The following is a 17,202-nucleotide window of genomic DNA, read 5'->3' on the forward strand; positions in this document are numbered from 1 at the left end:
TTGGCAAGCACTCCCATCCCATATTGAGGTCCCCCAATTGGGACATCATATTTCACATTCACATCGATGCCTCCGCCTTGCAATTGGGTGTGTACTGGCTTAACCCAACGAATATGATTTCCCTATTAGCTTTTCCAGTTGCCAACTAAACGAGGTAGAACAAAACTATACCACCATAGAGAGGGAGGGACTAGCTACACATTTAAAAGTTTGGCCATTATCTTTTGGCAACTAAGTTCATTTTCTTTGTGGACCATCAAGATCTCCTTTACATGGTAAATAAACCCTGTACCACCAGGTAGATCACCACATGGCTACTAATCCTGCTATAGAGTTCGGCTTCATTGTCACAGTGCAAAAAGGATCACAATATGTTTTTGCTGACCATATGTCACGCATCCCCAATGGGGAGCCATCCGTGGGGGCATTGATAATGACTTGCCAGATGTCGCCTTGTTCTAGCTCTGCTTAATTTCTAAATGGGGAGAGGAAAACGTGCACTTCCATGCTAATGGCCTACCCATTGACCCACTCCTCAACAAAGACCGAGTAAGGCATCTCATTAAAAAGGATGCCCCTTTTTATCAATTGATTTGTAGGGCAGCTCTACATGCAAGGGAAAGATAGAATAATAAGATGCTATGTCTGCGAAGACGAGTATGTCTTCCTTCTCAAGCACTACTCAAGAATTGTGAGTTGACACTTTGCATAGCAAACATTACTGTAAAATCCTCTTGGTAGGACTGTAGTGATCCACCTTAATTGGAGATGTTGCAAAATACACCAAACGATGTGATGAATGCACAACGAGTGGCAATCCCACAATTTAAGGATAGAATACCCATAAACCTGGTCATGTCCATCCAACCATTTGAAAAATGGGGCATTAATTTCATAGGACCCATTAGTCTGATGGCTTAGTACACTCAAGCGCGATACATCATAACGGTCACAGACTATTGCACTAAATGGGTCGAAGCTAGGGCTACCGCAAGGCTAACATGAGATCCACAACAAAATTCCTTTATGAATCAATAGATCACTCACTTTGGGTGCCCTCTTGAGCTGGTGAGTGACAGTGGCACACACTTCATCAATGAAGTGATATAATTCTTGTTACCAGAATTCCTAGTCACCCCACAAGAAATCCTCCCTCTAGTATCCCCAAGCCAATGACCAAACCAAAAGCACAAATAAAGTCCTTTGCGCCATCCTGACCAAAATAGTTGAGGCTAGTCGAAATGATTAGGAACAAAAGTTGTCTGTTGCACTTTGGGTGTTTCGCATAGCATACAGGACAAACGCAAAACCCTTCAGTTTGACCTATGGTATTGAAGCTATCATCCCTATGGAGTTCTTAGTGTGCCCAGCTTATGAGTTGCAGTACAAGAAGAACTCATGGGCAATCTCTTGAGCTACCACATTTTCGAACATGAAAGACTGGATGAAACACGCCTTCTAGCTGTGTACAATATGATTGTGGAAAAGCTAAGGTGTAAACAGTGGTAACCAACTCAAAGATAAGGAAATGAGTGAGGGTAATATGGTCCTCCTTATAGCACAAAAAGCACAAAAAGAAACTTAAATTCAAAGGCTAAGGACCTTTCCTAGTCACTGAAATAACCCTCCAAGTCACAATGTGCATAGAAACACTTGACAATGTTGAGATGGCGAGATATTTCAATGGTAGCAAACTAAAACGCTACTACGGCCCACTCACCCCACTGATGAAACCACATTAAGGGCCATTAATGCCAAAAAACAACAGAAGAAACAGCACAAGGAAATGAAAGAAATGACACAACATGAAGCAAAAGAGCGACAAGAAAAACTTAGGGGCAAAAACATCATTGTGAACATGGCCCAAGTAGTGGACCTCGAAGAAGAAGACTAGGAAGTGAAACCTATGCAGTTGTGGCTAGGAATGACCACCCCGACGAGTTTCACACAAAATTGGCTCTTGTTGATTTAGGACCTATTCAAAATCTGATGTCCTATGACACATGGCACTCCCTCGGGAAGCCACCACTACTAGTAAACACCCCAGCCATGGTCACTACTATTGCATCAAAATCAGTCCAATGTTTGGCACAATTATAACTATGTTTCACATTGGCAATAACCCCTTGGAAGGGACGTTTTATGTGATACCTGCAAGAACAAATGAGTGAAGAATTCCTTCTAGGACATGGATGGGATGGGACATAATCGGTGTCAAATTGATTGGGATGCAAGGATGGCAACCTAAGGCCAAGTTACAGTCTTGATGGCGGATGAAGAACCCTTATCACCAAATCACCTACCCCAAGTCGACCACTCCATTTCACTAATCACCATCACTCTACTCTCCGACCAACATAAATTCATGCCACCCAAAAAGAGGCCTCTCCCCATAGTGAATACCCAATTGCCTTACTCCATTGTGAATACCCAATTGCCTTACTCCATAGTGAATACCCAATTGCCTCACTCCATTGTGAATACCTAATTGCCTCGCCCCATAGTGAATACCCAATTTCCTCACCAAACATCATCTACACCAAGCTTTGCCACAGCTCAAGCCTATACCCCTACTAACCCCACTAACAAGACTAACCAACCCTAGGTACAACTTTAGCCCTGATACACAAAACCCATGAACCCTCACACACCTGGGTGCCCAAGAAGCTCCTTGCAACCCAAGGCTATTATGCAGGTGCAGATAACTCTATGGATTCCTCAAAGATCCACTTACCCAACTCACGCCCGAGCAAAGCAAACTCCTCGTACCTCTCATCGACCTCCAATTCGATAGCCACAAGCTCACAAGACATAGGAAAACCCCTAATACCTTCAGTGAAGCAAAATCATCGTCGCCACCAACCTCACCCTTAGGCGCGACCACCTATACAGATGGATCCCTAAGTCTCTCCTCCTAGAAGCTCAACACTTCTATGAAGGTAATCGAAAAATTTAGGTACCACGACAACCAAAGTGCTGCATTGTTCCTATCCTGTGATTCGAGAACCATAAAACTTTCAATGGCAGTCCAAGATAGCCTCCATTGCCACCACCACTACTACCATCGGGACAAAGGGAAAGCCAAAATTCAGGAGGATTCCATGACCATACAACCAGCGTCCACTATCCCCGACAGTGATGTACCTTCAACTTCGGCTACTCCACCACCCCTTATCATCCAACTCCCTTGGTGCATCCCCACTCAATCCCTTGCTTCTCCGACCCCCCTTTACCTAGCTGCTCCCTCTAATGAAGCCTTAGGGGATTCACCTCAAAAAAATGTTAGTGCACCACGTGAGTTCAGCAGGAGGGGTTTTTTAATTAGATACATTGAGAAAATTTAACAGGATTATATTAACAGGAGGGCTTTTTAATTCAACTTTAGAAAAAAATCCGTTAGTTCATAAGTAAAGAGGGGTTGTTTTATTGGGGGAAAAATTTTAGTTAAGGGGTTTTTTTAAATACCTCTTGAACGCACGTGATACCCAAGGTTTTTTGGTAGTGTACCCCCTAAGAATGAAGCCTCCAAGCTTTCCTGATTTAGCTACCAACTTCGCCAAAACCTAATTGGAGCCTCCTCCTCACTCTTGAAAACTTGGCAAGGAGTTAGTATAAAACCTGCAATGTGGTGTTGGCAATATAGCCCTAAGGTATAAAACCTATTTACAGGGTGCCCAAAAAAAAAAGAATCAAGACACGGCCATACCCTCATCAAGCCATGGCTGTACCCTCTTGAAGCCATGGTCGTTCCCTCTTGAAGACACGGTCGTTCCCTTGTCAATTGTTTAGCCATAGTTGTACGCTCTTTAGACATGATCATTCCCTCACGAAGACACATCCGTTCACTCATGCGAAGACACGGCTATTCCCTCGTAAAATGCTAAGCCACAATTGTTCCTTTGTTATCAGCTAAGCCACGGTTGTTCATTTGTTATTAGCTAAGCCACGCCTGTTCCTTCGTTATCAGCTAAGACACAACCGTTCCTTCCTCATCAGCTTAGACTGGATCATTTTCTCATGAAGACATGGCTGTACCTTCACGAAGCCACATCCGTTTCCCTTCCTAGAAATCTATAAAAAGGGCCCACCACTTTCATTTTACTCACTTTTCTCTCTCTCCCCAACCAAACTATTGCAGTTTTTTATCCCGAGCTTTCACACTTCCATACTAGCTTTTTATCCTTAGCAGCATGACAGCCCTCGCCCACTCTGACTCCTCCTATGAGGTTCTCCCTCATACACCCTAGAAGAAGAAGTGACCTGCTTTTGTCGATCCTCGTTGTTTCGAGGAGTACACGAAGCACCCCACCCAACTCTCCCACCTGGGTGTGAGAACCTTATGCACTAGGTCAATAGGGCCACACTGTCCACAACCTCATGAACAACCATAAGGTTGAGCACAAGTTGTTGTATTATACATAACCTTGCTACAGGCCAATCACCGATCCCGCCATATTGGCATGCCTGGAGCAGATAGGGCTTAGTGGTTTGCCCACTCTTCAACCTTGGGGCCAGATCTACTAAACTGCATGTACTTCATCAAAACCTATGATGCACACCAGGCTTCAGGGTAGGTGCTCGACAACGAGGGCCACCCCGAGACAAGACACCTTAGTCTGGACCTCGTTTGAGAGACGCTACATCTCCCCTACATGGAGCAGCTTTATGTTCGACTGGCTAATGTGATGCGCCACGTCCAGGATACATACCAAGAGCCCAACACCAAGGACGAGGTGGAATGGCATAACATTTCCCGCCGAGAGCTTATTTGCTAGCCCATGCACTTTTGTTCCTCGTCACTACCCGTTGCTCACACTGGACCAACCGCTTCAATAGGTGCCACCTGTCCACCCTCGCTTGCATACATCAATCCATAAAGAGCTCCATACAGTCTATGCCAACCCCCAAGGCAAACTCGCGGCTGGCTCCCTTCTCACCAAGGTGATATATGACTGGCCAGAACTCCCCTGGCCCATTTGACTCCAAGGTGCCGCCCCCATTCCTACCCCTCTGTCAGAACCCCAACCCTCTGCGACCTCTCCACCCTTCAAGTGCCATCACCCCGACACCCAAGAAGAGGAGGCCACCCGCCACCACCAAACTGGTGCTATGGACCCAACTTTAGGAGGACTAGGAAGTCGAAGCTTGCCACCCGCCGAAGAGAACAGGAAGAGGAGGATTTGCGGCACACTGCCAATTCTTCAAAGCAACCCTTTTCGAAACCCCCCTCCTCATGTCTCCTCTCTGCCCCTCCCTTTTCAGAGGCAGGTTTGTCCTCTCTAACCTCCTCTCAACAATGGAATACGATGGACATGCTACACTGGGCTCATGCAAGAAATTTTCGTTCCTAAGCGGCTTACTCTGAGGGCATTTGCTTAACTCATGGCGTAGTCTGAGATTTTGCGCAGGGCTTTTCCAACCTTGCTTGGGAGCTGCTAACATCAATGACATATTACATGCAGAGACAGTAGGAGAGCAGGTCACCGCACCGCACAACAACAAACGCTCACTACCAAGGCCAACTAGTAGAGTAGACACAGGAAACTCTCCATGAAGCTGCTCACAAACCAGCAACTCCATGCCGCTTTGGAGGACTGTGAGAGGCAACCCTCGCCACTGTCAACAAGCTACAACACCAACTACATGCCACTGAAGAGGCTGAGTAGCGTGCCAACCAAGCCTTTGCCCTCGCCCAACAAACTGAAGCCGACCAACTCCACAACAGCAGCAAGTTACCCACGCTAAGGATGAAGGCAATCACATCTGCATCTCCTTTAGCAAATATAGAGAAGTGGCAGAGGACACCTTGCGCCAGAAGGACTTGCGTTGCAAGCCACCGAGGCCTACGCCACTCTCCCTCAACCCACACGTTCCGGACCAATACCAAGCATGGTCGAATGCAAGGTTGATGCATTGATGGACTCCACCATGAAGCTCCCATGCCTTGCCATCCCTCTCCAAAACCCCACCGAAATTCTCGACCTCCACCACCGTGCCCTCCGCCTTAACCTCCTTCAACACGAGATCTTCATCGATGACCCCATCTCCCCCGCCACCCACAGTTTCCTACATCGTCACCAAAATCCCCTCTGAATCCATCTCTTTCTTGGTTACCCTCTTCTTCCAATCCCAGATCTTCTTCTTCGAACCCACTACCCTCTTCAACCTCCCTGTCCACCCTCTTTCTACGAATATCATTAATTGGATAAACCTCATTAGGTGCGGGCGCCCCACCACTAACAACACCCTCGACCTCGCAATTTTTGAGGGTACCCTCCTATTCCTCTACCCTTACTCTTCATCCAAAACTGTCCAAGCCCTCCATTTCCTTCAGCACCAAGGGTGGGAGTAAATATATTGGTCATATAAATCTTTGTGTTGTTATGAGCTCCCCCCTCCTACACCCCCCAAGGGCTCCTCGTCCTATACCACCGCTGCTACCTCCAACTCCAAGTCATTCATGCCATTGGGATCATATAGTTTGATGATTCCTAGGTAGTCTTCCCCCTTAACTTCTCCCCCAGGAAGCTGAAGATGCACGCGTCTTCTTCTACTCGAAGTGCCACCACTGATGGCACCCTCGGCCTCGCAGTTCCTAAGGGTCTATGCCCCTACCCTTACCCTTCATCTAAAACCGCCCAAGCCCTCCATTTCCTTCAGCACCAAGGGCGGGACTAAATATACTGGGCCTACAAATATTTATATCGTTTTATGAGCTCCCCCCCTACACCCCCAAGGGCTCCTCGTCCTATACCACAACTGCCACCTCCAACTCCAAGTCATCCATGCCACTGGGATCATACAATTTGATGATTCACCGGTGGCCTTCCCCCTTGAATTCTCCCCATAAGAAGCTAAAGACGCATGCGTCTTTTTCTACTCAAAGTGCCCCAACAACAACTTTGACAAGGACGACAATGACAACGATGGAGGGGCCAATCCCGACAATCCCCCCACTCATCCACCCGCACCCTCATCCCCTCCTCACCAACCTCCACCCCCTCATCCATCCCAACTAGGTACCCAAAATTGTACCTTGGCATAATCTGCTTCTTCAACCTTGGTACCCAGCCATTGTGGCCACAATCTGCTTCTTCAACTTGATCATCACACTTCTAGAGGCCTTCCCGGATTGGAATCACTACTATGAGGGTAGCCAAGGCCTTGCCTTCAATCTCAACAAAGGACCAACCTTGAAGCATTTGTTCGGCTACTTTGAATGCATCCAATAAATGCTCACATGTGGTTTGCAGACTTTCAAAGACATAATGGGAACCAGCTACTACAAAGTCTTCCATTGCTCCCCCTCGCATCCCAGGTTGCGGTACGACTTCATTCAAACCTACTCCATCTACTACTACAGCTGAATCTCCTTTGCTAGCTTCGAGGATGGATCAGAATTAGGAAGGGGGTTATGTTAACCACACTAGTTAACATTATTTTTAAGCATGGTTACGCATCTTGTAACTCATTATTATGTAACTACACTAAACGCTTCATGTAAATGATGTGTGGGGGATGACTGAGCTTACGACATGTGTAATGTTGGCGGCCATAAAAAGAAGCGTAGGTGTACATAGAGCTAGAAAATCAGTTTTGGGTCCCCAATTATTAAATGGGTGGCTGGCCTTTGTAAAAAGAGAGATCATGTATATAAGTGACTTATGAAATATGAAAAGGGACAATCCCATTATCACAATTGAGTTTTCCTTCTCTCTCTCTCACACTATCTTGTGGCTATGGTGGTAGGCTTGTATGTGTTGATGCTTGCTTGCTTGCTTGCTTGATTGTGGTGTTGTGCATGTAGGTGATGGTACTTGTCTTGCTTCTCCTTCTCCTTCTTCTTGTCTTCTTCTTGAGATCACTCAAAGGCATAGCTTCCTTCCTTTTTGCTCACTACCTAGCTTGTGGAAGCTCCATTTGAGTGACACAAGTGGAGGTAGAATGAGCCCCTAGAGGCCTCACATTGGGGAGTTAACCCTCATTAGGGTTGGCTATTTGTTGCTAGTTCCCGAACTGACTCTTACATGGTCCTCCTTCCCTTTTTCTCTCCCTTTCTTGTGCAAGGTATCATGTTGATTTGGTTAACAATCGGCGCGATGGACTCCAAGAGTCATGTGAATAATATGTTTCATATGGATATCCAAAATAATATACCTCCTTGTTTAAAGCCATGGTGTAAAAAAGGGCAAGAGACTTTAATATTATGTTACGTAATGTTTCCATTAAAGACCCCACACCATGTTATTGAGTGTCCTCATAGAGCCATTACGCCAAAACAAGTACCCTAACTCCATCCCTGAATCTAGTGCCAAATCCAAATGTCATTCGAGATGGTAGCAAGTGTGGATTCAAACATGTCTTCAAGGATTATCCCAATAGAGTGATGATCACCTAATTGGCAGGAGTACTACCCAATTTGATAAGCGTTAACTCGTTAAGTATATAAGGAGGACTTATTCATACAATCCCCCTTAATGTCATCATAAGGCTCTAAACCAAGATAAGGGTAGTAGCCTTAACTTGTTAAGTAAATAAGGAGGAATTATTCATGCAGTCTCCCTTAATGCCATCACAAAGCTCCAAACTAAGATAAGGGAAGTACCCAAGGAAACATTTGAGGCAGTAAAGAAGTAGTAGAAATCCCAAGATTCAACCTTAAAAACAATAACTAAAAAGCCAGAGGTAGAAGCCCCAAAGGCCACATTAGTACTTGAAAAGGCTAAAGGACCAAAATTAGATATCCAAAAGAAGAAAAAATCAATGCACAATTAGTTGTTATCAAGGACACCACCACACTATGACCATTTGAAAAGGTTTGGATGAGAGCTCATAAGATGCCTTCATTGCGAAGATAATGAATGATCTCTTGTTAAAAGTAGCTCTTCTTAAAGAGAAGAAACCCATTGACCATGTAAAGCTTCCAAAGAAACTTAATAAATACTCAAACATTATGTTAAAGAAAGAACATATGCAATAAGAACTTGTGAGAAAGGTGCAGGTTAAACTAGAGCTAATCCTTGAACAAGTGGTCAAGTATAAACCACTAACCCTACTTGAGTGTATCTTGGACCCTATTCCAAAACCAAGCATAGAACTAGTGAACGAGAGAACCTTAGGAGCCTGCCAAAGGCCTTAACTAAACCTATAACTATTCTTAAGAGGCCATAAAAAGAGCGAGTTTTGGAGCCTCTGCCTCTGGAACCAATTCAAGGAAACTGCGCATTACTAGATGATGCACTGGCAATGGAAGGATAAAGTTTCCTTCCTTGAGTTATCATAGCCACAATATTTTCTCTGAGAGGTGAGTGGTAACTTCATTTCATCCCCTTCAAAGGAACTCTTAAGGTAGATTTAGTGTGCATCCTGACATTCTCCATAATCTTGGATGGTGGGCTGGCGTCAACATAATCAGCAAGGATTGATGGTAGGCCAGTGAAAGTCCCCACCACTAGTAGGGGAACACTAGGCTCATGGTCACAATGGGAACCTAGCTAAACCCTTAGGATTCCTCCAATATGGAAAGATTAAGACCTTTGATCTAAGCTTCCATTAGACTTTTGTGGTGATGGATTTCTAGAGAAGCGGGTCATTCACCATGATCATTGGAATGTCTTACATGAGAGAAGAAAGGTTCTTTACAATTGGGAAACCAATTACATCTATATACTCAGGCAACTAGCCCATGAAAATAAATATAAAAATAGAAAGACTTATCCCATGGGTCAAGGTTTTCTCACCAATGAGTCTGATACAATTATTTGAACTGCTTCAATTGATATGTTTAGATCTTGTAACACAAAAGCTCACACCATAAGATGTTGGAGGGTGAAGATGAGGACCAAGAATATGAGCCCCTTTTGGAGCTTAAAGACTTTGAGGATTGTCGATGGTTTGGAAAATGATGGTGAAAATGAGGACCAAGAGTATGAGCCCCTCCTGGAGCTTGACAACTTTGAGGATTGGATTCACATTCTTGGCAATCATGTACACTGTTCCGTAGAGGCGACTAGGTTTGCATGATTGGATGGTACAAAATCACATCCTTGTTTAAGCTAAATACATTTGAAATGAAATTGGTAGTGATGCAAAACCTGCTCGCCTTGAGCTAGAGTTTTCCTAAAAAGACCACTTAGCTATGTGGCCAGCCTTGGTTGACACCAGGGCAAGTCACAATGCTTTGCCTTCAGAGGTGTGGATCTGAGTAGGCCACCCACTCCTCACACCATCATCTCAACTACCATCACTACAGTAAAGAATTCCCAATCCATGATTGTCTTGATAGTTTTTTGAAGTTAAATTTATATTGGAACTAAATATGTGTCTTGCAAGTTTAATGTGATTCCTCCAAGTATATAATGAAAGAAAGAACCATCCTTAGGAGGGGATGAATTGCAGCCATTGATTGTGTGGTGAGTTAGCAGAAAAGAATTGTAACACTCAAACTTCGCCATGGTATGATTACCATATCCTAAACTATTCAATATCTAAATTGTTGTCTTCCACTTGTAGGTTATCACCACCTCAAGCTAACACCCAACACTCCTCTCATAAACCATTATAGAAATCCATGACCGTGCCAATGAAGACAATGACCATACGTAAATGACAACCCCAAGAACCTTTTATGGATGTCACAAAAGAAGGAGTTGGGTACCCAAGAGTACTCTAGCTAGCTAAGGTAGGTAGCCCAAAGCAAAGACCTAGTAGCAACCAACATTTAGCCAGAAGCCTACCACCCAGAGTAGAGATCTACCAAAGCAGGAGTATACACTTTCCTATGTCTAAAAGTTCTTGCATTCTTCCAAGAATAGTTTACACATCTTGCAAAGAAGATGATGTTCACATAGATAGCATCTATGTGATGTATAGTGTCTATGCACTACTAGAAAATCAAGAGTAACATGCATCAATGAGAGTACCACTCCTAGCCCACGAGTACATACATCAATGAGAGTACCACTCCTAGCCCACGAGTACATACATGCCTATCCACATGTCTACTCTTGTAACCACTTTGGTTTCTTGTTAGCAATACATATCTATGTCTCTACAACCAACCATGTCTCTACAGATATGTTTATGGGCTATCTATGGTCACATAATAGCATAATAGTAGTGTCTATGCACTACTAGAAAATCAAGAGTAACATGCATCAATGAGAGTACCACTCCTAGCCCACGAGTACATACATGCCTATCCACATGTCTACTCTTGTAACCACTTTGGTTTCTTGTTAGCAATACATATCTATGTCTCTACAGCCAACCATGTCTCTACAGATATGTTTATGGGCTATCTATGGTCACATAATAGCACCATCCAGACACACCTCTACAAGTGTGGTCTCAGTGAACACCTCTACTAGGTGAAACAATATCATAAACCATTTCAACTATGGGAAATGATTTACTATATAGCAATAAATGAGAAATTCTTTATCGTTTACCTAGTCTATATATACATATGCTACGATGTGTGGATTAGGTATGCCTCCAAGACACCTTACACTGATAGATAAACAAAATCAATCTCTATACTTTGAGACTACTTTGACATGAATAACACATCCAATTTGTGTTCAATACCAATATGAAGTTTGGCATATAACAAATCTTTGTTGCTACCCCATGACAATGGGGCAATGCACTACCTACCTATAGTAGATGGCAATAAAGAGACATTGAGGTGGATGAATGTTGGTGTGCCTTGCTTACGTTGGGGAGGGAGAAAGCCCTAGGTTGGGATGGCCTATCTACAGAGTTCTTTATAGCCTTTTGGCCTTCCTTGAAGGGTCACAAATGATTACCCAATCCTGTGAAAATAACATAGATTGTGCAAACATAATCTACATAGTGACTACGCACCACATAATCTACATAGTGACTACGCACCACATAATCAAAAGCCAAGAAAGCTAATTTGTTGTGTTTTCCTTGGTGTCCCATACCACCAAGGTCACAAAAGTTTGTGTAGAATAGTTGATGTCCCATACCACTAAAGGATTATGAAAACTATTGTGACACAAAATGAACCTTCTTTCTTTTGGTTGGATGATTCCACATTCCAAACAACCAAGAGTGATGCAAACATTTGTATAAGGCAAAAATATTAATCATGTGTTCATCGTTTAGGAGATTAAAATTCTAATCTCAAAATTTTACAATACTCACTCTTGAGTATAGTTATAGATTAATCTGATAAATCTTGGGATATATGTAAATCCAACCACTTTAACTATAAACTTTTACGGAGTTATGATACATAAAAACGAGGACTTATAGTCGGTATTTTCCCAGATGACATAACATGTCATATACCTTCCTAATTTAATGAACAAATGGAACATATACGTATCCCATGTAACATAGATTAGCTACCTACTCAGATATAAGCACAATGTTGAATAAGAAAACAATAAATGTTCTTGATACTTGGGTTTTACATACTCAAAGTCTATTAATTCCAAGCTTGGGATTACTACAAAACCCACTGACTATGAGCATGGGATTACTATGAATCTCATTAAAAGATTAGAAAAAAAGCTTTTTGCATTTCTCTTTCCATAAATGGGGTCAAGACGTGATCTAGACATCTTTGTATCCAAAGTTTTTTTTTTTTTTTGGCATGTTAGAATTCACGCACAAGGGCATGCATCACTATGGACCACGCACAAGGGCTTCCATCTCTATAGATTGAGTAAACAATATCCGGTTGTTAAACAACACAACACTACAGTTGTTAGATGCCTAAGGATGATTTTGGTTGTCTATGATACAAACATAGGGCTTACTTTGGTCTCGATCGCACTATGGTGAATCAATAAACATTGTAAGTTGGTCTAATTTCTATTTCAACAAACCAGTCAAAACAAGTAAACACATTGGAGACACGATATCTCTTTGTAAAAACTCCGTAAAAACAATCTCTGAAGAAGGATGGTCAAATAGACATAATTTAGTATGGCCAAGTGGGCACAGCTTGTCAGCCCAATAAATCAAAACCAATAAACAAGAGACCAAGAAATGCAGTGGATTAATGTCGATCAACCTAGTTAGCAAAATCTGATATCCATGTGCGCTAACCTAACTTGTTAGCGGAATCTAACATCCATGTGCGCTAACCTAACTTGTTCGTGCAGTCTTACACCTCTCAAAACTTATTAAAAGTTATAAAAAACTTTAAAGTCTTTACATGTACCGTACAATTGTGGTCTCTTGGTGTTCCACCCAAGACGATCTATTGACAAAGTACCACTACGGGCACACATAAAATTTGTAAACTTTGCAAACAATACATCAACAACATGATTTTTAGGGGTAAGCAAATGACTCGTGCACATGCGAGTACACTCTTCTCATAAATGTACACATATGGTGTGGTTGTATCTTTGTACAATACTGGCAATCAATTCTTCAGTGTCTACACACTAGTACATAAACTTGCATGTGTAGCAATTTGTTTCTATAAAAAATTGTCATCACCTTTAGTATTCCAACTTTTAACCATAAGCAACAAGTAGAAAGTTAAATCCAAAAAGCCATCAACATTGGAGGCAACAATCGAAGCCAAGTTCAACCTCGACCCTCTAAATGGTAAAACAAGAAGCACACATAGAGGCACCCGTTTACAGAGCAAAGAGAAACAAGAGCCTGCCTGGCCACCCAACTGCTCCAACTTGGGTGCCCTCACCCCCAGACCCTGGATGCACTCGCCGTCCGCACTCCACCGTACGGGCTCCGTATCTGGTTGAGCTCCCAAGGAGCTCCCATGCACCATTACAGGCTACGTGATAGTATAATATTTAAACCCCCATTGTCTCGTCCCTCTAATACTCTAACCAGCCTTGTTGTCCCCTACTTGTCACCAGTAATCCCTCTAATCCTCTAACCAGCCCCACCTGTTCCCTAATTGTGTCATAACTCTGTCATAATCTAACCCTCCTTTTTTACCTTAGTGTGCCAATGGTGGAGACCATTAAAATTATCAAATTCGCAAACCACTTCCCATACCTCCTATAGAAAAAATCACATTTTTTCAAACTTTGCATACTCTTTATAGCACAAGCTAGGCCAATCCACATGCTTCGAAGCTTGTTGAAGATAGAATTTGGTTAGCCCTTGAGTTAGGAAGCATGTCAAGGCTCCATGTGGCATAATGTGGGTGTAAAAATGCTTGATGGGAGACCTCATCTCTTAGGTTGTGAATTGTTTCCACACGATTGGTGAAAATACCTATGATTGCAGAAAGTTCCTAAAAATGTGGAAAAAATTACCCATGACTAAGTAAAATACGTAAGATAAGTATGTTGTATAAATGGTGTAATAAACAAGATAAATGCTGGAGATGAACTAGATAAATGCTGGAGATGAACAAAGTCCAACACCTCGTCTCAACTCTAGCACGGAGGACCAACTCCCATATGGATCAGGAGCTAATCAATAGTATCTCGAGGAAGAGGCCATGTAGGTTGTTCTAAGAGTCTAGAGAAATGATCCCGTCATCTTGCGACCAGCTCTCATGAACAAAGTGAAAATGGATCTCAATGTGTTTAGTCGTGCCATAAAAAGATGAAGTTCGAGCTGAGGCCAAGGCTATCTATAAGAATGCAAACAACGTGAGAGTCTATGGCTTTGATGTGTGGATTCATGCACCAAACCACCTTAATTGGCCAATGGCAAGGTATGATTTCCATATCTCATATGGTGGAAGTAGAGATTAGGTTGCTTTGCACCTTTGGTGGTGGCGAGGTTCTTATTTTGATGGCGAAGGCAGTCGAAGAAGAGGTAAATGGTCCACTGGCTCCAAAGGAGATGTTTTCTCATGGTGGAACTAGAAAAAAGGCTACTTCATTATTGCTCGTTGCACCTTTGGTGGTGAGGTTCTTGTGATGGTGAAGATAGTCAAAGAAGAGATAAATGGTTCAATGGAGAAGAATTGTTTTCTTTGAAGATCTTTGGAAGTTCCTACACATTTAAAGAGGATCTGGGTGATGGGTCATACCTTGGACCAGGCTTTCATCCCATTGACCCCCCATCTAGAGATGTACCCAGGTGCGATGATGACGCTTGGTGTGCAGGTGATAGCTAGTGTTAGTGCCTATGTATGCAAGATGTGTTTGTTGAATTGTAAAGCCCTTGTGAGTAATGTAGGTGTTGTCCATAGGCTATGAGGGTAGAAGAAGGTGCACCCATGTGTGTTCTCCTCCATAGGACAACTCCATCTCTTTGTTTTCTTTGACTCTTATTTCTGCTTTCTTCTTGAGTTGAGAGAAAATTATGGGCTCTAGTTGTGAGGAGGTTGGTGTTTTAAGGGATTAGTTTTTAGTGAGGTTGGGTTGTCCCAAAAAATGGTAGAACAATGACTTATATGTACACCTTTTAAGAGAATCCAGGTGACGGGTTGTACCATGGACCAATAACCTTAGTCATCACATGAGGAGGTTGGGATTTTAAGAGGTTGGTTTCCAGTAAGGTTAGGTTGCCTAAAAGGATGGTAGAACAACCACTTGTGTGTGCACCTTTTAAGGGAATCTAGGTGATGGGTGGTACCATGGACCAAGCTTTTTATGCCCACCACAGGTGGTACCTAGATGTGTGTCTATGGCGAGGGTATGGTGTTGGCCTCACAATTTTAGCTATTTGATCAAGGAGAATTGTGAGCTTCTGCATTGAAGCTCACAATTCCTATGTTCTAATGTTGATTTTCCTATGTTCCTTGTATGAGGGTTATGTCCTTAGTTTGAGGTCAACTTATGTGTTTTATGTGCAGCACATTTATCATAAAAGTGAAGTGTAGCAATTAGCCTTTGATTTCACCATATGGCTACCATGAGTGCATCTAGCACCTAGTGTTCCCTCTGTTATGTTGATAAGTGGGCTAACTTAAGCATAAACGATGACTTTATGAAGGGATAAGAGTTTAACACGCTGAAGAGCAGCACTGTTGATGGCATCTTGAGCACCACGATGAGGTGAGCACTAGGAGGGCGTGAAAGTAGGATGAAAAGTTTACCTCCATTATGCTCGAGCTATTTGTTTATGCTTTGTTAAATGTCAAAGATGAGGCTGTTAAGCAAAAGGCGATGTGGGCGAGCTCGTGCTTTGTAAAAAAGATGAGGCTATTAAGCAGAAGGTGATGTGGGCGGGTTCATGCTTTGCAAAAACTATGGCCTCCTACCTAACTTGAGTGGCCCAGGAAATGTGCTTTCAAAACTTCCTCTTGTCAGCTTGCTTTCTTATCAACAGTGGAGTTCCAAGCTCTTTGCCTCATTTAGCTTCCTTTTTCTTGTCCGAGTTGTCAACTAAGAATCTTGCCTTGCACATGCCCAACAGCTATGTCCCAATACTATAGCTACCATTTACCAAAGGAAGATGCTTTAAATTTTTTACACATTTCTACTACCATGAGCATCCAAGGTTGTTCCTAAGGTAGGAAAGTATGTAACATTGTTGCTTTTCTTGCCAACACATGATAATGAGTATTTAGAACATTTAGTCCACCATGCATTTGGGTGAGCAAACCTTATGATACCTTAGTAGCCTTAGTGCTTTTTTAATCTCCATAAAACTTCCATTGTCTCTGACATGAAAGAAGAAATTTGTTTTTTTAACCATATCAACAGGGGCAAGAAAAACTGGATGTATGTGATGGTCTTGTATTCTAACCATATCTTAATCGTACAACTTAATCTAAGAAAACATTAACTCACTTAATTCTACCATTTCTACATATAGCAATACAATCAAATCAACCTTCTCAAATAGCAAACAAGCATGCATGCCATATCCAAGGTTCTTATCACATAAGCAAAGAATCATGTAATCTCAAACAAACATTCACATGATATAAATCTCTATCAATTATAGCATAGAATCTCAATCAATCACAATGTATGTGTCTATCTCAAGATTCTATCATCATCACCATGCTCGACAACATGGTTAGTCATAATGACCAAAATCCAACCAATCTAGGGCTTTCTCCGATGTCCATCCACCCAACCTCCACACTGGACATCACGGCTCTCCCGGATATGCCTCTTTCTAAATCTCATCCTCTCTAGGTTCTACCACATGGCTCCCAGAGGGCATAAATCTCGTTCTCTGTCCGGCATTCCATGTTAAAGGACAACCGGCTCGAATCTCAAAATCTCATGTCGAGTCTCATCATACACATGCATATCAATCAGTCATACGTGT

The sequence above is a fragment of the Cibotium barometz genome, chromosome 17, assembly GCF_041138505.1.
Source record: "Cibotium barometz isolate CiBa-2024 chromosome 17, ASM4113850v1, whole genome shotgun sequence".
Taxonomy (NCBI): domain Eukaryota; kingdom Viridiplantae; phylum Streptophyta; class Polypodiopsida; order Cyatheales; family Cibotiaceae; genus Cibotium; species Cibotium barometz.